This window comes from Nyctereutes procyonoides, unplaced genomic scaffold (assembly GCF_905146905.1).
Source record: "Nyctereutes procyonoides isolate TBG_1078 unplaced genomic scaffold, NYPRO_anot_genome, whole genome shotgun sequence".
In the NCBI taxonomy this organism is placed as follows: Eukaryota; Metazoa; Chordata; class Mammalia; order Carnivora; family Canidae; genus Nyctereutes; species Nyctereutes procyonoides.
In genome coordinates this window covers 11,683,831-11,706,198 of record NW_026575139.1, presented here as the reverse complement: position 1 = coordinate 11,706,198, position 22,368 = coordinate 11,683,831, and the positions used below count along the sequence as shown (strand labels likewise).

The 22,368-nt window shown below is 44.1% G+C and overlaps 1 pseudogene; it reads right to left on the bottom strand.

The window, feature by feature from the left end:
• Positions 1-6,709: 6,709 nt before the first annotated feature.
• LOC129495873 (heterogeneous nuclear ribonucleoprotein A1-like) lies at positions 6,710-7,630 on the bottom strand (annotated as a pseudogene).
• Between the last annotated feature and the right edge of the window lie 14,738 nt (positions 7,631-22,368).

Sequence of the window (22,368 nt, the reverse complement as noted above, 5' to 3'; positions counted from 1 at the left end):
GGAGTAGGAAAAACAGAAGAGGGAACAAAAATTAGCCGGGCAAGGTTGTGATTTCAAGTAAAGTTCCAGATTCAATCTGTACCCTTGAGGAGCTTTCAAGAATAAATTATCCAGTGGAGTTTCTCTTACCTAAAAGTAAGGGATCCAGATTTGTATATGTCTATACCAGTCAGGCCACCATGGATGTTTATAATCTCCCAGGCTCTTTTGGTTCTGGAAGCATCTGAGTGAAGTGGTTCCAGGGTACCATAGATTAACGCTCTAAAGAAAGTTACAGGGGATCCCTGGCTGGCTCAGTGGTTTAGAGCCTGTCTTTGGCCCAGGGCGTGATCCTGGAGTCCCAGGATGGAGTCCCACATCAGGCTCCCTGCATGGAGCCTGCTTTTCCCTCTGTCTGTGTCTCTGCCTCTCTCTCTCTGTGTATGTCTCTTGTGAATAAATAAATAAAATCTTTAAAAAAAAAAAAGGAAAGTTACAGATAGGAACTTTTGGAGCAAAGCTTGTAGAAACTGGGGGATGGCTACGCTGAACCAACAGGAAGGACATGAGGGGATCTAGACAGGGTACCACAACTGCTAAAGGAAAAAAAATTAATATATGAACAATGGACTTCAAAATTCTGGTTGTTGACAAGATGAGACACTGAACCGAGCTTCTTTCTGCCTCCTCCAGAATCTAACTTTGAAGAAACTGCTGGAGAGATGAAGACAGGTTGGATTCCCATTTGCGTGTCAATGGAATGCACAGTGCGTGGCTCAGCATCAGAGAGATGGGTGCTATGGAGAGTTTGGCTTCCCTCACTGCCCGGAGCAGATCATTACCTCCTGTGATTATGTTATATGAGATGGTGATTCCCATCTTGCTAGCAGAATGTCTCCCTATCATGTCTTTGGCTTGCAGGCTCTCATGGCACAGAACTGAGGGCATTTGGGCAAAAGCCAGAAGGGAGTTGAGGCCCTTAGTCAAACAACCCTCAAGGAACTGAATTTTGCCAGCATGCATTTGGAAGAGGACTATTTCCTGCTTGAGCCTTCACGTGAGAGCCCAGCCCTGGCCAATACCTTGAGTGCAGCCTATACGAGAACCTGAAGCGAGGACCCAGCTAAGCCACGTATAGATCCCTGACCCATGGAAACCATGAGACAATAGATATATGTTGGTTTAAACCACTACGTCTGTGGGGATTTGTTACACAGCAGGAGGCGATTGATGCTAGCACTCTGCAGCTGGCCCATAAGCTGGACCACATCTGCCTCATGGATGGGTATCGGTGTATAGGTTTTCTCTACTTGCTGGAATGCAAGTCCTGCTTTTGGGGCCTTCTCCAGCAGCTGGGCTTTGCCCTGCACATAGTAGGCTCACAGTAAATGATTCCCAGGCAGGAGCTCCAGGCATGTATGGTCATAACAAAAAATGCCTGGGTTCTTACTACGTGCCAGGCCTTATTTGAGGTACTTTACAAATCTTAATTTATTTAATCCTTACAACAATCATATTAGTATTAGTTAGGCTCTATGAGGATTTTCATTGCAGATGAGAAAAATGAGTCGCATAGCAGACAAATAACTTGCCAAGGTGGTGACACCTGTGAGTGGCATTCACACCCTGCATAGTCTGGCCCCAGAGCCCACACTGCCTCTTAGAACCAAGAAGAGATGGAGCTTGAAGCCACACAAATAGTGTCCTTTTCTGAAGACTACGAAATATTCTAATTCCTCAGCCACTTTTCACCTGTTGGAGGGCAGGGATGTATCTGATTTGACAGGAAATCCCACCACCTTGAATATTTAAAAACATAGCTACAGTAGGAGCCTTAAAAAGTTGGTTGAATGAGTAAGTGAATGAATGAATGAATGAATGAGATGCCTTTGAATAGCCTGTGGATACCAAAAAAAAAAAAAAAAGGAAATATATAGAATGCTCTATTTCTAGATATTACACCAGCAGACTCACATATCTCACACCAACCCATTTCTGTACAGTTGCTGTCAATATTAACTCTTCTGGTGCTTCTTTGATAGCATGAGTTGGGAAATGTGATGTGTTTTCTTGACTTAAAATTAAAAGAAGAAATAATTCATCAGCAGTAAGTGAAGTGGAAGGCAGCTATTGTACCTAATAAGTGCATCTGTTTCTTGTTGGTCTGACTACACATGCATGCACAGAGAACCCTGGATTATGCCTAATTCCACATTTATAGTAGTTTATTACCTGCAGGGATAAATGAGGTTGTACAATGGGTTGGTTCAAAGAATGTGCTTGCTTGTATATGGAAATCTGGCTAAATTGCTTAAAATTACAAGTTGCTTAACACTCTCAACGGAGGGAATTTGGTTGGAAACGTTCAGAAGTCACTCGTCATGAGGCCTGCCGGCCACAGGCATGGGAATGAAAGATGGTTTCTTTCGATGCCAAGTACCTGAGCCACACAAGGACTTCAGAGTAAGGAAAGCAGCTTAAGTCTTGTCTCTTTTTTCATTGTTCTCAGGTACTAGAGCCAGAGTAATAGTTTATGAACAGTTTCTATGCTTAGGTTGCACAGACAAAGTGTGTAATGGGGGAGTTCCGCTAACTACACGGCCATCCTCTACTCCATAAAAGTGGACCCCACCCCTTTAGGTGGTGTGTTTTGTCTCCCGATAAGACTGGTACAACTGAGCTTTAGTTCTACAGTCTTTCCCCTCTGGTTTCCTGTCATTCTGGCCATGCCATGCAAATCCGGTTGCCTCGCACCTGCTTAACACTTTTTTACGGCCTCTGTCAGGTGCCTCAAGAGAAAGAACACACTTCTTGGCTCAGTATCCAGGGTGGCCTCTGTCATCGAGTTCCTACTCCTCTGACTTCAACTCAGGGGTCTCCCCTGGCCCCCAGCGCCCCAGCCTCCATCTGCCTACTCTTCGGCACTTTCCTGTTTCTCAGATTTTCTCCGATCCCCAAAGCCATTGGCCTTTGCACGTGCGAGTCCCATTGTATTGTTCGCCTTCCTTTCCTGCCCCCCCAGCCCTGACCCAACTCTTCAGGCCTGACCCACTAAAGAGTCGTTGGCTGCATCTCCAACATTGTCTCCACTAAGGTTGGTGCCCTCCTCGGGGCTGCTATGTTCCCCACGCACACCTTTCCATGGTCCCGCTGCGGGGGCACTGCCCCGCTCCCGCTGGATGGCCAGCTCCCAGAAGGCGGGGGACTGCCCACGGCCTCCCTGAGGTCTCAGCACCCAGCACAGGGGCCTGGTTCATGGGAAGAAATGGGACACACATAAAATAGAAGACCCCGCTGAGCGGATGTTCTCATGACTATATTAACCTCTGTTTCTCCACTTGCGAGGCGGGATCTAAACTGCAATTAGTACAGATTGTACATTTCATTCACCACGAGTGACAGTGGAAGGAAAATAAAAGCTGTTAGCACAATAGAAAACGTCCTCCAAATAAACTAACATTTTTTAAAATAAATTTATTTTTTATTGGTGTTCAATTTGCCAACATACAGAATAACACCCAGTGCTCATCCCATCAAATAAATTAACTTTTGAAGTTTGTACCATGTGGACTTCATGACCACAATTTAAAGCAAACATTTAAGAAACCGGTTGCTCGGATTTTAGACCGTTAGCGCTCACTCCAAGTCTATCGCTTTTCGATTCTTAGAGACCCTTGTCATGGTAGGTGCGCGATCCACACAGCGGCGCTGCCTCTTATCCTCTCTTGCAACTTTGCTTAGCAAGTGTAATGGGCATTTTTTTTCTGCTGGCCTGATAACAAAAGGCAGGGGAAACGCAGCGAGGTCTGCTTCTTGCCGTGCTAGGACAGGACAGAAAAATAGCTAAAAAGATCTCAAGAACTCAAGAACTCTTCTCACATACAGTATTTATGAGCCAAAAAGATTTTTATTTAGAACAGAATTCTCTCCGCACAGTGCACACGTTTGCCTGCAGCCCCTCCTCGGCCGTTAGCAGCAGCACGGACGGAAGGGAGGAGATGACATGTAATCACCTGGGTGGGTGCCTAACCAGACCCCAGTGCTCTCCTGGATGGAGGTGACTGTACAACTGGCACTGGGAGTTGATGAAGTCGTGGCTTTATTTTTATTTTGAGGACTTGGATGGGCTTTCATCTAAATGTTTTGTAAACTGTACATCACTGCTGGAGTTCTGCTTACGGTCTAATGATGTCTTTCATCAGTTTGAGTGTTTCGGGCCAGGGCCCTATCTGTAAATCACATGCTTCTTATTCTGGGGGAAACACCAGTGATGTTCATGTTCAGGAAATCCAAGTTGGCCCAACCCTGCTTACCAGGCCTGACTTGGCAGTTCTGCTGGAGAGGCAGGCTTTCAAGGGTTTACCCAGCAAGTCTGGAAACAAACAAAATGCAAGAAAAGAGGACGAGATATGGAGGGTATAGTGGCTTTCAAGGGCTGTCATGAGGAATTACCGTGGGCCTTCCATGGTAGCTTCCAACAGCAGACACCTATCCTCTCACCATTCTGGAAGCCAGGAGGTCTACATCAAGGTGTCCGCAGGATTGGTTCCTTCCTGCTTCTGAGGGAGAATCATTCCATGCCTTTCTCCTAGCTTCCAGTGCTGGTCAGCAATCCTCGGTGGTTTTTTGGCTTGTAGACACATCACTGCAATCTCTGTTCCATGTGAAGACATAGCCTTTCCCCATGTGTGTGTTCCTGTGTCCGGGTCTCAAACCCCCTCTCTGTTCTCTTACAAGGACACCAGGCATTGGATTTCGGGTCCACCCTTCTGCCAGCATGCAAATATCTTATCTAGGGTGACCTTAAAATCCTTACCACAGCTCTATCTGCAAGGGCCCTACTTCCAAATAAAGTCACATTCCACATGGGGGCTAGGACTTGAACATATTTTCAGGAGGACATAATAATTCAACCCACAACTGAGGGATGGTTCACTTGTGAAAGCTCCTTCCTACTTTGACCCTCTCCAGAGTTCTCCATATTTTGAACTTCTGGACTTTGTCAGCCACAGAGGCAAACCCCTGCTTCTTATATGTTAGCATTTACAATAAAACCAAAATCTAAGATAACATGGTGAGGAGGCTTTAGACACTGAAAAAGGAGAAAAATCACCAAGAAACAAACCAGGAAGGAGGACTGGTCCTAATATCCTAAAAGATCAAAATATAGAACAACTGACATATAACATGGTCCCCCCCCTTTTTTTTTTTGACAAAGCAAAATTGTATATATGTTCATAGAGAAACTCTGGAAGGATATATGCCAAAAAATGCAGACGGGGTTTTGGGGGGCCCTGTGATTATGGGATCTTGAATTTCTTCTTTAGGTGTATTTACATTTTATAATCTTAGGTAGTTAAAAAATACCCCTTTAAACATTAGAACTAATAGTTCGTTAAAAGATAGAGAAATCTCGGGATGGCAAAGAATCACCCACCTGCTCTGGTCTTTCCAAGAGGCAATTGTTCTGAAACTGAGTAGAGAATGTAGAACAGGAGTCCATGGGTGTCTTTCCCTAAATCTCTTTTTATCCCTGTGAATTCCATGCACAATATCCTGGTGTTTGGTCACCATGTGGATGATCTTACTGAATTGTAGAAGCAAGAGCTGGAAAAAAACCTCACAAATCATCTGGTCTAATGTCCTAATTTTACAAACGATGAAAGAGAGTCTAGAGAGTGACAGGCCCTCCCAAGGTCCCATGGACAGAGGTGGAACTGAGACCCCACGTGGGGCTCTGGCTATTACTGAGGGTGGCCGCTGTCAAGATCTTGTGCATGGACCACTGGACTAACATGAGTCATAGTGTCTATTTCCAGTTCAACATCTAGCGACTAAGCCACTTATCTATGCCACTACTAGATAAGCATTTGTGAAAACTTATTCATTGAACAATTATTGAGTACTGGCACCCTGGCCCAGCATGCGCTGGACACTGGGTTTAGAGATGGATGGACAAATCTTCAGGATCTACTTAGTTAAGAAGAAACTGTGACCTGTGCGTCGCCAGGCCTACCCAGGCTGGGGATGCAGATGGTGTCACTTTACTATAAAGGCCCAACACTATGATGGAAGTTCCCAGCTGCCATCCCAGGAATTACACGCCCTCATGCTGGTTATTTTAGGAAGTCTCAATCAATGCCCAGGGACCTGAGGGTTTGGGTTTTGCTGGCTAATGTCTCATAGTCCCTCAGCTCTACCCATGCTCCTCCTAGGGCCCATCTGGGAAGTCGATGGTCCCAAAAACCATTGGAGGAAGTGTGATAGCTAATTTCATGTGTCAATTTTCCCAGCTCATGGTACCCAGATATTCTGTGAAACGTTATTCTAGACATTTCTTTGAAGGCATTTTAAAGATAAGATTAACATTTATATCATCAGACTTTGTATTTTTTTAAAGACATATTTATTCAGCGTCATGATCAGACTATTACATTTAGCAATCAACAGCATGGGTGCAAAAAAAAAATCTATATTAAAACCCTTTGTTGGAATGCTTTACACTTTCCACAGAACAGAAACTAAAATAAGCTGTTATACAATTAGTCACAAATACAGTCCTCGAGTTTTTTGCCCATACACATGAGTATTGTCTAAAACATGTCTTCTTTGTAGCATCTAGGCCCTGCCACCACTGTGCTTGACTGAGTTCACAAAGCTGTTGTAACCTGTACTTCCCTGTCACTTCTCTGGCTCTCTTCTCCTGCTAAGCTTTGTTTCCTGGCAGTAATTAAAACCTTCTGCCACTGCCATAGCTGCTGCTGCTGCTGGAACCGCCAGAGCCACCTTGGTTTCGTGGTTTAGCAAAGTATTGGCCTCCACCACTGTAGGGGCCAGAGCTTCTGCCTCCAAAATTTCCTCCTTTCATGGGGTCCAAAATTTGAGGATTGATTGTTGTAATTGCCAAAATCGTTATAGCTTCCGCCACCTCCAAAGTTGCTTCTATCATCATCAAATCCGGTCTAGCCATCCCCACTGCCACTGTATCCACCACCACCTCGACTGCCACCAAAGCCACCTCGACCACTGAAGTTCCCTCCACGACTAAAGCTGTCATTCCCACCAAAACCACGTCTACGACCACCACCAAAGTTTCCAGAACCCACTTTGGCCTCTTTGGCTCTTGCTTCAATAGGGCTTTCCTTACTTCGCGTTGTGGCCATTCACGGTATGGTATTTTTGAATGACAGTCTTGTCTACAGAGTCATGGTCATTAAATGTCACAAAAGCAAAACCTCTCTTTTTGCCACTGCCTCGGTCAGTCATGATCTCAATCACTTCAATTTTCCCGTACTGTTCAAAATAACCTCTTAGATGATGTTCTTCAGTGTCTTCTTCAATGCCACCAACAAAAATCTTTTTCACAGTTAAGTGGGCACCAGGTCTTCTCTTGAGACAGCCCTCTTTGGTTCCACAACTCTTCCATCCCCCTTGTGTGGCCTTACATTCATGGCTACATCCACCTCCTCCACGGTGGCATACGTGACAAACCCAAGGCCTCTGGAGCGCTTGGTGTTTGGATCTCTCATCCCACACAGTCCATAAGCGTCCCTCATTGCTCAGAATGGCTCCTCAGACTTTCATTGATTGTTTCAAAGCTCAAACCTCTGATGAAGAGCTTCCGCAGCTGCCCAGGCTCTGACTTGGACATGATGGCAATGGGAGGGGAGACTTTAACGATGCTTACTCGGCGGCATCCAGGGGCAGAAAAGCTGTATCAGCAGACTTTGAATAAAGCAGATTACCCCTGTTGTTGTGGGTGGGCCTCACCCATTCAGTTGAAGGCCTCCATAGATAAACAGCCTCTCCAGAGGAGGAGGGAGTTCTCCCAGCAGTCTTGGCCTTTGGACTTGACCTGCAACTCTTCTCTGGGTCTCCAGCAGGTTGGCCAACCCTCCAGATCTTGGACTCGCCAGCCTTTGTATCCGTGTGAGCCAATTCCTTAAAATCAATCTCTCTCTCTCCCGGTCTGTCCTTCTTTCTCCTTCCCTGGTCACAAATGTCCCAGCCACCCAAGGGCTTGTCAGAAGTCTCTGTAGAGAGAAAGATGGAGAGACCCCAGTCCCCTTTTCCCCTCCTGGACCCCCAGAGCAACTCTGGGGATTCTTTTCAATAAGCATATTCCCAATGTGCTTTTTTCCCCTCCCGGATCTAAATGATGAGGGTGCTGATGATGCTGTCATAGAGATTTCTTAATAACATAAAACTAAAATTTATTGAGCACTAAGCATTGATCCAAGATGTTATAGATGCACTAATTCATCCAAACCTCTGAAGATTAGAGCCGAGGCATAGAGGGGTGCCTGGGTGGCTTAGTGGGTTGGGCATCTGACTTGATTTCAGCTGGGGTCATGATCTGAGCGGCCGAGCTCAGCTGTGAGTCTGCTTATCCCTCTCCCTCTACTCCTCCCCACCTGCTCACATGCTCTCTCTCAAATAAAGAAATACAATTATAAAAAAAAAAAATAGAAGGAAAAAGAAAAAAAAATAACTGAGGCATAGAGAAATTAAGAAATTGGGCAGCGCTGATGGCTCAGCGGTTTAGCGCTGCCTTCGGCAAAGAGCATGATCCCGGAGACCCAGGATCGAGTCCCACGTCGGGCTCCCTGCATGGAGCCTGCTTCTCCCTCTGCCTGTGTCTCTGCCTCTCTCTCTCTCTCATGAATAAATAAATAAAATCTTTAAAAAAAAAAAAAAAAAGGAAAGAAATTGGCCCGCGATCACCTGTCTAGGGAGTGGAGAGCTGGGCTGTGCACTCAGGCAATCCCTTGACCGACAACGAAAATTACTGTTAATTGAGCACTTATATCCCAAGTGCTTTATGTGGATCACCTTATTTAATTTTGCGCTTTTGGGAAACGCGGCCTGGCGGCGGCGCAGAACTATCCTGCCTTTCCTTGTCCCCGCAGCACCCGGTGCGACACCTGACCACGGAGGCGGCAAGTGCAAGGCCAGGGTGAGAACCGCTTCAGCCTGGTTCCCGGGCTGGGGCTCCAATCCCCGCAGCTGGGTGGAGGCTCCTGGCACCGCCAGCCCCCTTGCCGGGTCGTGGGTGCCTTGGCACCTCCCTCACACCTTTGCTGCACTTCCTGTTGTTTTGAACCTCTCTGTTGGCCCATCTCTGCAGCAAACAGCTCCTCTGGGTAGAATCTGCTCTGAAAAAGCCCCAATCCACCCCCAGCTGGAGCTGGTAAGGCCGCAGTACTTCCTGTTGAATCGGGTATTTATACCCAGAGCTCTTTATTCAGGTGCTTTACAAGACACAAAAGGCTAAGACCTCTGTCCTAGGGGTCGACAGACCACAGAGGACAATGCACACCCCGACCCTACCCGGTGCTCCCACCCTGCCCTGCGTGGCCCCTTCCTACTGACACAGGCTCCTAATCAACACATCAGCTTTCCCTTGTTGCAAAAAGTCTCTGAAATTTGCCTGTTCTGTGATGCCGCTCCCTGAAAACACCCCCTGCCGTCTTTATTTTGTTCTGCTCTTTCGTCCTGGCCTGGATCATCCGTTTCTTTGTACTGGGAACCTGGCGCGTGGTAATTAGGAGGCCGGTGGAAAGCGGGTCTGAGCTGGCAACTGGGCAGAGAATCCGCAAGAAGCTGGAGCAAGGAGAGCCAGGGAGCCTGCTCAGACGGTGACCCCGTGTTCGGACCCAGGGTGGGGACAGCCCGCCTCCTGGGCCCCGACTTTTCTCCGTGGCAGCTCAGGCCGTCTTGACCTTGTGCGGTGACAGTACGTGGCAGGTGTCACCTCTGTGGTCCCCCCTCCTCCAGGAGGCCCTTCCTCCTGTCTTGTCCCTGTCTCAATTCTGCTGACTTTCAAGGCCAAGAGGAAAGTCCGTGTCTTCCAGGAAGCCTTCCACGGCTCCTCTGGTCCTCATAAACTGCCACTACCTGACACCCCCACTCCCTCTGCGTCCCCGGGTCCACCCCGGGTGGCTGCAGTCATCTCCATGGGAACCGGCTCAGCATCTCCAGACGCGGGTGGAGTAAGAGGCTTCTTAGCTGCTTGGGGTCAGACTGTCTTTGCATTCCGAGCAGCCCCACACCCAGGGCCCCCCAATAGCACCCTGAGAAGAGGGACAAGTTCAGCAGCCCCTGGCCCCTCCAAGCATTGCCCCTAGGGATCCCCGGCCATTGTTGAAGAACCTAAGTGTACAAATCTCTGCTGCTGCCACCTGCACATTGGCCCCTGTGACAAGCTGCTCAATTGTAAACCAGCTTCTGCAAGTTGGTGTCTTGGGCCCTGGGAACCTTGGGCTCACACCTGAAATATCTATTTCTTGTCCTGCCCAGAAAGTCTGAAAAAAATAAGATAAATGTTATCTTCTAAAAAGAATAAATAAAAATAAGTTCCTGGGTTTTAATACATGGGGTGAACACACATGTACCAGGCCCTACCTGACCCCCTCAGAATCCTTTTTCCATTCTTAGGTGGCCTGCCCTTGGCTTGTACGTTTGCCTCCCACAGTGGGCCTGGAAACCTATATGCTCCTTGGGGGGCCCGTGGTCAATGACTGGCTGGTGCCAGATACAAAAGCCCAGTTCTTTGCCCAGATGAAATCAGAGGCATGACTTCTTTTTTTTTTTTTTAAGATTTTAAAAATTTATTTATTCATGATACAAACACACACACACACACACACACACACACAGAGAGAGAGATAGAGAGAGAGAGAGAAAGAGAGAGAGGCAGAAGCAGGCTCCATGCAGGGAGCCTGATTTTGGACTCGATCCCGGGACTCCAGGATCACGCCCCGGGCCAAAGGCAGGCGTTAAACCACTGAGCCACCCAGGGATCCCCCAGAGGCATGACTTCTATCTGCCACCCAACCTCACCCTCAACCCCCACCCCCAAACTGATTCCCTGGGGAATAGTTCCTTCAAAAAATCTTTGTCCATGAATATTCATTTCCAAGTTCATTTCTGGGAGAACATGGCCTAAGATAATACACATGGTGCATCTCTTCACTGGTCATTGGCAGTCTCCCCCCACCGCCTCTTCCCCTCCCCACACACTCTACCAGTTTCCACTCTTTTTTTGAGTGATGACTGCATTCTCTTTGAGGCAGCCCTCCGGGACCTGATTCCAAGTAAATTTTGTGCAAGTTGGGGGGAAGCCCATATTTCAAGTCAGGTCGTTCCACACATGTCCTCCAGTACAGTGAAAATCTACTCAGTCATTCCTTGGTGATGGGATAACAGATACACAGTCAGGAACTTATTTTTATTTATTCTTTTTAGAAGATAACATTTATCTTATTTTTTTCAGACTTTCTTCATTTAAAAAGATTTCTATGTAGTATATATTTGAGGACATCAATGTACTAAAATGTTGGTTTGTGAAATAGCAGAACCATTAGCACCAAAAGGACTCCTGGAGCTCGCATGTCTTATTAAAACAATGCCTGTGACTTTTGGTCATGTGCAAAGGTTTCATTTCATTTTAACATCCCTAAGTTTGCAGAGATAGCCAGTGAGATGCCATCATTCATCCTCCCGGGAAAGAAACAGTAGTAGCTTCCCCTTAAGTAACTCTGGATGCTGCCAAGGTAGTCACTGATAGATTCCATGCATTGCTTTACATCCAACTTTCTTTCTTTCTTTTTAAAGATTTATTTATTTATTCATGAGAGACACAGAGAGAGGCAGGCAGAGGGAGAAATAAGCTCCATTCAGGGAGTCCGATGCGGGACTCGATCCCAGATCCTGGGATCACGCCTTGAGCCAAAGGCAGACTCTCAACCGCTGTGCCATCCAGGTGTCCCAAGATCTGACTTTCTTGATATCGTGACTCAGGAAGGCTTCTGCGTCACTGGCCCTGCCCTAAACTCTTCTGAGAATCCACCTTAAGCAATGAAGCCAAGAAACAAATTACCTTTCTGTCCTAGGTCGCAAGTCCCCAAACCCTTCCTAGCTTTATTTGAACCCGTCCCTAAAACTTCACCAGTGTTTCTCACCTTTGCTGCAGGTGTGCGTGTCCACTTGCAACCTCCCAAGCCCACAGCTAGGTCTTGTTCTTTGTTCCCCGGCACGCAGCCGGGGTCACACCCGTCCACTGCATCAATCACACGAGGAATGAAAGTCCTTGAATCAGGCTTCCTTGAATCAGGCCAAGGCAAATAGGGTCTGTGAAACAGCCAACCTCTTCGTGGATCCCAGCACCCTGGCAAACTCACACCTAAATGGGCAACTGAAATGTACTTTTCTGCAAGGTGAATCCTGAACTCTTTCCGCTAAGTGCAGCAGGGTGCATTTGGGTTTTCTTTCTAGCTCTCTCATTCTATGATTCGATTCTGTTGCCTGCCTGAGAAATTCAGGTTTGAGTGAACTTAGGGATTTAGTACTTTAGATTGCTCCAAAAGGCAGTTTATTAGGAAAGCTCGTGTTTACTCAAGTATGTGATGCGAGCCACTTCAAATTCTGTTCCACGGACTCTCCTGGGAGCTAAATGTAACATTCAGTCATCAATAGGATAGTTTGGGTCATCCTTTCTACTTCCCTTCTCAAGAAGGGATTGGAATCCATACTGGTATTCTCTAGAAAACGGAACTACCCTCCCATCCTATGAAGTTCTGCTATGATGGAGAGAGCTGCCTCTTTCCTGCGTTGGCTTCCTCTGTGTTTTTGGATTTAGGCACAGTGTCTTTTCAGACGTGCTGACTTTTTATGGCTTCGGCAAAGGTAATAGTGTATAAACGCCGTTGGCCATTTACCATTTGGGATTCAGCTCCACGTCTGGATCTTGTTATGTAGGCATTTTCAGAGCATTACAGCTCAGCTGTGAAAGCACTCCGGCTTAAAGTGAAAATGCAGTAGAACCTTGCTAATCTAACAACTTAATAGCACTGGCCACCCCTTCACAGCAAGGACCCAATAGTAAGGCTCGAAGTGAGGCTTCCTGTTTTCAGAATGCACAGACCACATTCCACTGACGATGGTGGGACCATCAATAATCTCTAACTATCTCTACCTTTGCTTGTTAAAGCAAACGAAACATTACTTTACTGCTGCAGCGTTCTTATAATTCAGCCGGTGAGGACGTCCTCCAAATGCTTGACCGAGGACCTGACTGGGGCATGCTGGCTTCTGCCCCGCATTGCATCCTTCACTACCAAGACTCTGGAAAACGCGCTGTGGTCCTCGGGTGTGTGTTGTGTATTTGTGTCTTCGCGCGTCCGAAGACGATCTTTAGGCGCATATTCAAACACACTTTAGATACAGAAAACCAAAATCCACAGCAGATTATTTCTTTTGCTAAAGACTTTATTCATACATATATGATTCTAATGATTTGGCCAGAACAGGTTAGTTCATCTTCTCTCCCTGTCTGTGGGGTGAGGAAAGCTTTCATATTCACATGAAAGTTGTTTCCAATGATCTCTAAGTGATTTAGACATAGGTTAAATTTCTTTCTACTTACCGTGTCCCTCTTCATAAAACAGATACTGTATTTCAAAAAGAGGAAAGTCTGGGGCACCTGGGTAGCACAGTCAGTTGAGCATTTGTCTCTTGGTTTCAGTTGAGGTCGTGACCTCAGGGTCGTCAGATTGAGCCCTGCATCGGGTTCAGCGTGAAGTCTGCTTAGGAGTCCCTCTCCCTCTGCCCCTGTCTCTCTCTCTCTCTCTCTCTCTCAAAATAAATAAGTCTTAAAAAAAAGAAAAAGGAAGAGAGACTCAAAAAGTGACCCACTGTTATTTTTGACACATAACGGATCTCAGCTAAAATTTTACTAACTCTAATCAGGCTATTTCAGTAGGAAGTTTCTGTCTGTGTGTGTGTTTAATATTTTTATACTCTTTTATACGAGGAAACTTTTTATAGATCCTGGAAGGCAGCCCTCTGTAACAAAGTTTAATGGAGACATAAGAGGGCAAATTGATGGTTGGTGTTAACAAGTTCCCATGAAAACGACTCCTGATGTATTCAATGAATATGTTTGCTGTTGAATGTCATGCTTGCATCCGAGTACAACGTAAATGTGCTATAAAAATGGATATGGCCATTTAAAGCACCTTGGGAAATACCTTGATGGTTTGTAGTATGTACACCCCAAAGTCATGCAGGCTTCCTGTATGTGGGGCTTCAGAACACCCAGGTTGGTTAATTCAGGATAGAGTCTAAGTGTGATGCACAGGAACTGCTTTGTGGAGATCCCTTACTTTTTGGCAACAAGTTGCTCAAAACTTCAAAAGTCATCGTTACTCACTCTCTTGTTTCTCCCTGTATGTCTAGAGATGGCATTTGTGAAAGAGGGAAAAGACACCTCGAAGCTTGCCCTGACTCAAGTAGTTCCAAGTGAGGTCAATGTAACATCACTCCTTTAAATTAATCCAGACCAGATCATCTTAACCCAAGTTTTTCTTCCAGAAAAAGGTTTTATATACATATATAAATGGAGCCAGATATTTCCCTTGTTCTAAACTTGACCTCAGTGAATGTGGCAGTAGGAGACTTGGCTGTAATCCAGTGCTCCCAATAATTCTTAGCTGATACCTTAACCCTTGAGGGAAGAAATTGCTAAAAAGAAAGAGAAAGAAAGAAAGAAAGAAAGAAAGAAAGAAAGAAAGAAAGAAAGAAAGAAAGAAAGAAAGAAAGAAAGAAAGAAAGAAATCAGTAGAGAGTAACCTGAGTAACTCTGGGGTCTTCCTTTTAACTATTCCAAGAAACTTTTCCAGGTTTCATGGTTGGCGTGATCTTTCCCACTGAATTCTTCAGAAAATCTGTTGTAAATTTTAAAATAATCCTTTAAAAACATATGTGAGATTATGTCTCCAACTTGCTCAGAACAGTCCTATGACTTCCTATGACATTCAGAAGAAAAAAAATTAAGTCCTCACCATGCCTCCAAGGTTTGTCACCAGCTGCCTTCTGCCTGAACCTGTGGCCAACTTGCCCTCTCTCACTGGGTCTGGCCACCACAGCCTACTCGATATTCTAGCCTTGAACCTGGGTGCTCACTGTCCCCCGCCTTCTTGCCAGAGGCGCTCTACTCCTGGATGACTCACCCTATAGCCAGGACTTGTTCCTTATTCAGGTCTCCCCTTTTCGGAGAGGTCTTCCCTACCCCCATGATCTGGGCTGAGTTGTGTCCTCCCAAAATTCATATGTTAAAGCCCTAGTTCTCAATATCTCAGAATGTGATTTCCTCTGGTGACAAGGCCTTTAAAGATGTGATTAAGTAGACCTGGGTTTGTGAGGGTGGCACTAATCCAATATGACTGGTGTCATTATAAGAATAGGAGATTAGCACAGAGAGAGACACCAGGTTTGCACACGTGCACAGAGGCAACCAAGTGAACACACAGCAAGAAAGTGGCCAGCTGCAAGCCAAAGAGCTTTTAAGCTCTCCCCTGACCCTACCCCATACAGTGCTTTACATCTCTTCATAGCACATGAGGTATGAACCTATTTATTTATTTATACCTATTTTTGTTATTTTAAAAAATTGTTATTTTCATTTTTTTAAAACGATTTATTTATTCATGAGAGACACAGAGAGAGAGGCAGGGACATAGGCAGAAGGAGAAGCAGGCTCCATGCCGGGAGCCCGATGCAGGACTCAATCCCAGGTCTCCGGGATCATGACCTGAGCCAAAGGCAGAGGTTCCACTGCTGAGCCACCCAGGCATCCCTATTTATATCTATTTTTAAATTGAGATAGAATTGACATAGAACATGATATGGGGTTCAGGTGTACAACATAATGATTTGATATGTATGTATACTGTGAAATGATCACCGTGAGAAGTCTAGTTCATGTCCACACCACACATAATTACAATTTTTTTCTTGTGATGAGAATTTTTAAGATATATTCTCTTAGAAACTTTCAAATACATAGCACATATTATTAGTTACAGTCATCATGCTGTGCATTACGTCCCCAGGACTTGTTTACTTTATGCCTGGAAGTTTGTACCTTTGGCCACCTTCACATAGGGTAGGTGTTCCGTAAATATTTGATGAATGAATTAATAAATATATTAAATAAGTATTCAGCAGCCTCGGTCTACAATAACTATATGAGGAGCTCTCAGCCATGTGTAAACACAGATATTGAGGTCCTGTGTTTAAATCAAGTGAACCAACTTAGTCCCTAAATGTATATTAACTTGGATTGAAATGACTATGATTTTGGCAGGCACCTTGAAAATGACATTGAAATGAACCTAATAACGAGAGAGGTACTAAGTGGAGCTGTGAATATGCAATCAAATTCAAGAACATAAAACGTGGCCTTTTGTCTGCTTTCATAGTTATTGTCCTATATTTGCAATAATTAGGAGGCAAACACACCGCAAAAGAAGATAAAGTTCAAAAAAAGGGCAGAGGTACTTGAAAGTCTTTGAACACCTCACCAGAAATAACCCAATAAGATTAAAATTCCAGATTAAGGTTAGCAAAAAAATACAGAAAGGGAAGAAAGGCAGTTGTGAGACTTCCCATTCCCACATACATTTACCACCACACAAATGACAATAGACGTGGGGCTCCCACAGCAAATAATTTCCATCCCCACCACCTGTAAGGAATAGCATGACATCACTGTTCTTGGAGAGATCGCTGGAGGTTTCCATCCCTCATGATCCGATTGGTCTGGGAGCAGATAAACAATAGAGAAAGAATAATAAGTACAGGAGGATGGATCTTCGCTGTCATATAATCAATCAGCAAACATGTATTGACTACCTGCTACTACTTGAAATTCCATCCATGGTGGTATAGGAAAACCCAACATTACATGCAAGAGCTTCGTGCGATTTACAAAGTCAAGCCACCCCCAGTAAAGGCCAGTGGACATGAGCCCTGGCTGGAACAGAGGCGAGGGCCCTGACACTGATTCACTTCTGTATTTCCATATCCTACTTACAGCTAAAGGGCTCCGTCTATACTTGTTGAATGAATGTCAAAATGGAAGTATTAATATGGCGGTGACTCAGTTTCTTAAGTGATCCTTGAGTCATGAATTCAAAGCTGTTAGGACTTGAAGAGGACTTTGGTCAGCAAGCTTTGTAGTGAAAGAGCAGGACATCCAATCCAATGAAACAGGGATTCCCTACACACTCCAGCTTGAAATTAAATAATATTCAGGGTTTACCGTGATCCGCTTTACCGGCAGCAATAGGGAATGTTACTTTTGTCTGCCCTGCGTGCACACCCTCCTTCTTGGGATAACAACTCCACTGGCCTTTCTTGCTCTGGGTTCACACAGTGTAGGTGGAGCCAAGCTCCTCCCTAACCCCGAGACATGAAGATGGGCAAATGGTCTCAGGTCGGGCCAATGCAAGGTGTCCTTCCGCTTGACCACAACGATTGGTTTAGGGATACTAGGGGACTCAAGATAGGCCTCCAAATGCAATCCCAGGATTCATGCTGGGACTTCTGAGAGGGGGGGGAAAAGCTCTTTCTACTAGAATTTAAACTTTCGGATGTAGGCTTGATGCCAAGTCATTTTAACTTTTGTCCAGCAGACAGGTAAGCAGACTCTAGGGATGGAAAAGGTATGCGTGTGCATATGTGTATGTGTGAGGGAGAGAGAGATAACCACCATCTGGTCACTTGGATACAGTCATGCCTGAAACCAGATTATATACCCAATGGTCTTGGCTATATCACTAACAAATTCCCATACTTACTTCAGCAGACTCGAGGTGGTTTCCCATGGCTCGCTTGCAAAATAACTCGAATAATACAGTCACATAGAGCCAGCCTCAAATCGGTCTGCCTTCCAGTGAGACATCTCCTGGCGAAAGCAGGTGTCAAGTGATAGGAATTCAAATTGAGGGATGAGCATGTCGCTGGGGAAGTTATGTGGTGGCTCTGTGGCTGAGTCTCCTCGTCTGTGAAATGGGCACAGTCATAAAACCTGCCCTCTTGTGAGGATTAAGTAATGCACAGTGGTTTCAATTTCTCTACATCTTCACCAATATCTATTATTTCTTGGGGTACCTGGGTGGCTCAGGGTGTGACCCTGGGGTCCTGGGATCGAGTCCTGCATCGGGCTCCCCCAGGGAGCCTGCTTCTCTCTCTGCCTGTGTCTCTGCCTCTCTTTCTCTGTGTCTCAGGAATAAATAAAATCCTTTTTAAAAATCTGTTATTTTCTGGGTTTTTGTTGTTGTTTAAACGGCCATGTGAATGGGTGTGAAGTGGTATCTCATTGTGGTTTTGACATGGGTTTTCCTGATAATCAGTGATGTTGAGCATCTTTTCATGGATTACTGACCATTTGTATATGCTCTTTGGAGGAAAGTTTGTCTAAATTCTTTGCTCATTTTTAATCAGGTTGGTTTTTTGGTTGTTTCTTTTCTTTTTTCTTTTTTTTTTTTTTGGTTTTTTACTGTTGAGTTGTAAGTGTTCTTTATATATTCTGGTTACCAGTCCCTTATCACATATATAATTTTTAAGTATTGTCTCCCATTTCATTGGTTCCCTTTTCACTCTGTTGATAGTACCTTTTCATGGGCAGAAGTTTTCAATTTTGATGCAAACCATTTTATTCCTTTTTATTTGGTCACCTATGCTCTAGGTGTCATATACATAACACCAATGTATATCCGGTGTCACAATGCATATCCAGCATCACAAAGTTTTTTCATCCTCTGTGTGTTCTTTAAAGTTCCATAGTTCTAACTCATATTTAGATCCTTGATCCATTCTGAGTTAATTTTTGTTTGTGGTGTCAGGTCCGACTCCATTCTTTTGCATGTGGCTATCCTGTTTTCCCATAACCTTTGGTTGAAAACAAAAACAAAAACAAAAAAACCCACCCCACCATGTTTAGTTTCTTTTTTTTTTTTAATTTTTTTTTTATTTATTTACAATAGTCATACAGAGAGAGAGAGAGGCAGAGACACAGGCAGAGGGAGAAGCAGGCTCCATGCACCGGGAGCCTGACGTGGGATTCGATCCCGGGTCTCCAGGATCGCGCCCTGGGCCAAAGGCAGGCGCCAAACCGCTGCGCCACCCAGGGATCCCCATGTTTAGTTTCAAAATCACTCGTAACTGTAGAAACTGAAATCTTTTCTCAATTCTTTCAGTGTTTGCTTTGTGGGTTTTGAAGCTCTGTGAATACACAGTTAGTTGAATACACAATTGTCGTCTTAATGAATTGATCTTGCATCATTGTGAATTGTCCCTCTTTTTCTTTTGTCACATTCTTTATCCCTTGCCTGATATTAATATAGCCACTTCAGATTTCTTGTTATTAATATTTGTACAGTAGATCTTTTTCCATTCCTTTACTTCAACCTTTTTTATATTCAAATTAGATTTCTTGGAGGCAATGTTTAATTGGGTCTTGCTTTCTTATCCAGTCTGACAATCTCTGACTTTTAATTAAAGTATTTTTATTTAATATAGTTACTACTAGGGTTGGATATAAGTCTACCATCTTACTCTTTTGTTTTTTACTTGGTTGTCTGTTATTTTTCCCTCCTCTTTCATTGCTTTCTCTTGGATTTTCTCTTGGATTGAGTAAAAATCTCTTGGATTTTTACATTCTATTTTCTCTCTATTGGCTTATTATCGATAGCTGTTTTTTTTTTTTTAGGTGGATGGAGCAGGGTATATCATTCATAATATGCATCTTTAACATCACAGTCTACCTTCAAATCATGATATATCTTGTAATGTATAACCTAAGAATCTTATAATAGTATATACTTCCATTTCCCTCTTTGGGTCCTTTATGCAATTGTTGCCATACATCTTACTTCTAACATGCATAATGAACCCCACAAATACATTGTTATTATTTTTGCCGTAAACATTTCATTCTTTTTTTAAAAAAATTTTAAGTTAGGGACACATAGATTTTGTCTTTACTCACACATTCACCATGTCAGTGTTCTTCCCTTTGTGTGGATTCAGGTTTCCAACCGGCATCATTTTCCTCTGCCTGCAAAGCTGATATTAACATTTCCTATGGTACAGGTCTCCTGGATGAAAAGTTTTATTTTGCTTTCATTTTTGATGGTTATTTTTTTTTCTAGATATAGAATTCTTAGACTTTTTTTTTCCTTCACATTGTGATAATGCATTCACATTGTCTTCTGCCTTGCATTGTCCCTGACAAGAAGTCTGTGAGTCTCCTTGTCCATGTCCCTTGTTTATAATGTTTTTTTCTTTCTCTGGCTTCTAAGAACTTTTTCGTCACTGGTTTTCAGCAATTTTGATTATTATGTGTTGTGATGTGCTTTTATTTGTATTTGTTCTGCTTGGTATTCACTGAGTGTCTTGAACCTATGTTTTTAGTTTTTAAATTTGGGGACACTTTGGGGCACCTGGGTGGCTCAGTGGTTGACCATCTGCCTTTGGTTCAGGTCATAATCCCTGGGTCCTAAGATTGAGTCCTGAATCAGGCTCCCTGCAGGAATCCTACTTCTTCCTCTGCCTGTGTCTCTGCCTCTCTCTCGAATAAATAAATAAAATCTTAAAAAATAATAAATTTGGGGACATTTTTGGCCATTATTTCTTCCAATAGATTTTCTGTTCCCCCTTTTCTAGAGCTCCCATCTCATAGATATTCGACTACTTGATCTTGTCTCGCAGGTCACTAAAGTTCTTTTCTTTTTTTTTCAAACTTCTTTTTCTGTTACTTTCGTTGTTTCTTTAAGTTCACTCATCTTTTCTTCTGCAGTGTCCAATCTCTTGTTACACTTATCCATTGACTTTTATTTCATTTGGTTCCATTGAAATTCTATTTATTTCTTTTTTTATAGTTTGCATTTCTTTATAGTTTTATTGTATTTCTTTATAGTTTTCATGTCATTTCCTCTTGAGCATATTTTTTTTTAATGATAGTCACACACACACACAGAGAGAGAGAGAGAGAGAGGCAGAGACATAGGCAGAGGGAGAAGCAGGCTCCATGCACCGGGAGCCCGACGTGGGATTCAATCCCGGGTCTCCAGGATCGCGCCCTGGGCCAAAGGCAGGCGCTAAACCGCTGCGCCACCCAGGGATCCTTCTTGAGCATATTTGTAAGAACTATTTTAAAGTCCTTGTTTGATATTTCTCTTATTGCTGTCATTTCTGGGTCTGTTCCTATTGATTAATTTCTCTCCTGGTTATGAATCGTGTCTTCCTGCTTTTTTGAATGCCTAGTAACCTTTGATTGTGATCATAAATATCACATTGTTTTGTGTCTGGATTATGTTGTCTTTTTAAAAAGAGTTTTGACATTTATTTTGGCAAGTTTTAATGTACTTGTGGATTAGCTTAGTTCTTTTGAGCTCATTTTACAGCTTCATTAGGTTGGGTCTAGAGTATCCATTACCTTAGAGCTAGTTTATCTCCACTACTATGGCATGTCTTCTGAGGTCTCTAATAAATACCTCAGTGGTTGTAGTAAGCAGAATAAAGGCCACCTGCAATGTCTATATCTTAATCCCTGGAGCCTGAGAATATGTTAGGATACCTGACAAAGGGAAATTAAGGTAGCAGCTGGAATTAAGTTTACTGATCAACTGACTTTAAGCTAGGAAGATTGTACTGGCATATTCCACAGTTTTTAAAAACTGAAGAGGGAAGCAGAAGAGAGAACCAGAGAGATAGAGCCTGAGGATCCTATGGTCAGTGGGTTTCTCCACATTGACTAGGTGGAACTCAGTTGTCTCCCAGATACCTGTGGATGCTGAGAAACTTTCAATTTACAGCTCCCTTCACCTTGCTCTTTTCCCCTTCTCTTAGGGATTATAGTCCTGCTGTCCAATGTCTGAAAATAATTTTGGGAGGTTGCTTAGTTGTTTTTTGCAGGAGGAAAACAAGTAGCATTGGTTATTCCAACATGATTAGACATGAGGTCTGGTAGGTAGGGTCATACCCTGGGCCGAAGGCAGACGCTCAACCGCTGAGCCACCCAGGCGTCCCAAGATTACTGTTTTCAAAAAAGGTTGGGAATCTTTTCTTCCTCTGCTTCTATAACCCATTGGCTCTTCTTTATCACTGAATGGCCTCAGCAAATACTTAAGGTGGTAAATTTGATTCACTGGATAGTGTACCAGGATATGGTCAGGATACAGTTTCTATCCTCAAGAGTCTTTCTTTCTTTTTTTTTTTTCATTCTTTCTGGATTTTATTTACTTGAGAGAGAAAGAGCACAAGCAGGAGGAACAGCAAAGGGAGAGGGAGAAGCAGACTTCCCACTGAGCAGGCAGCCCGACGCAAGACTTAATCCCAGGACCCTGAGATCATGACCTGAGCTAAAGGCAGACACTTAAACAACTGAGCTACACAGGCACCCCAGGGGCTTTCCTGGTCGAATTATATTTTTGAAATATTAAAATATTAACTGGGGTGGGTCAGTTAAGTGTCTGACTCTCAATTTCAGCCCAGGTCATGATCTCAGGGTTGTGAGATCAAGCCATACACTGGGCTCTGTGC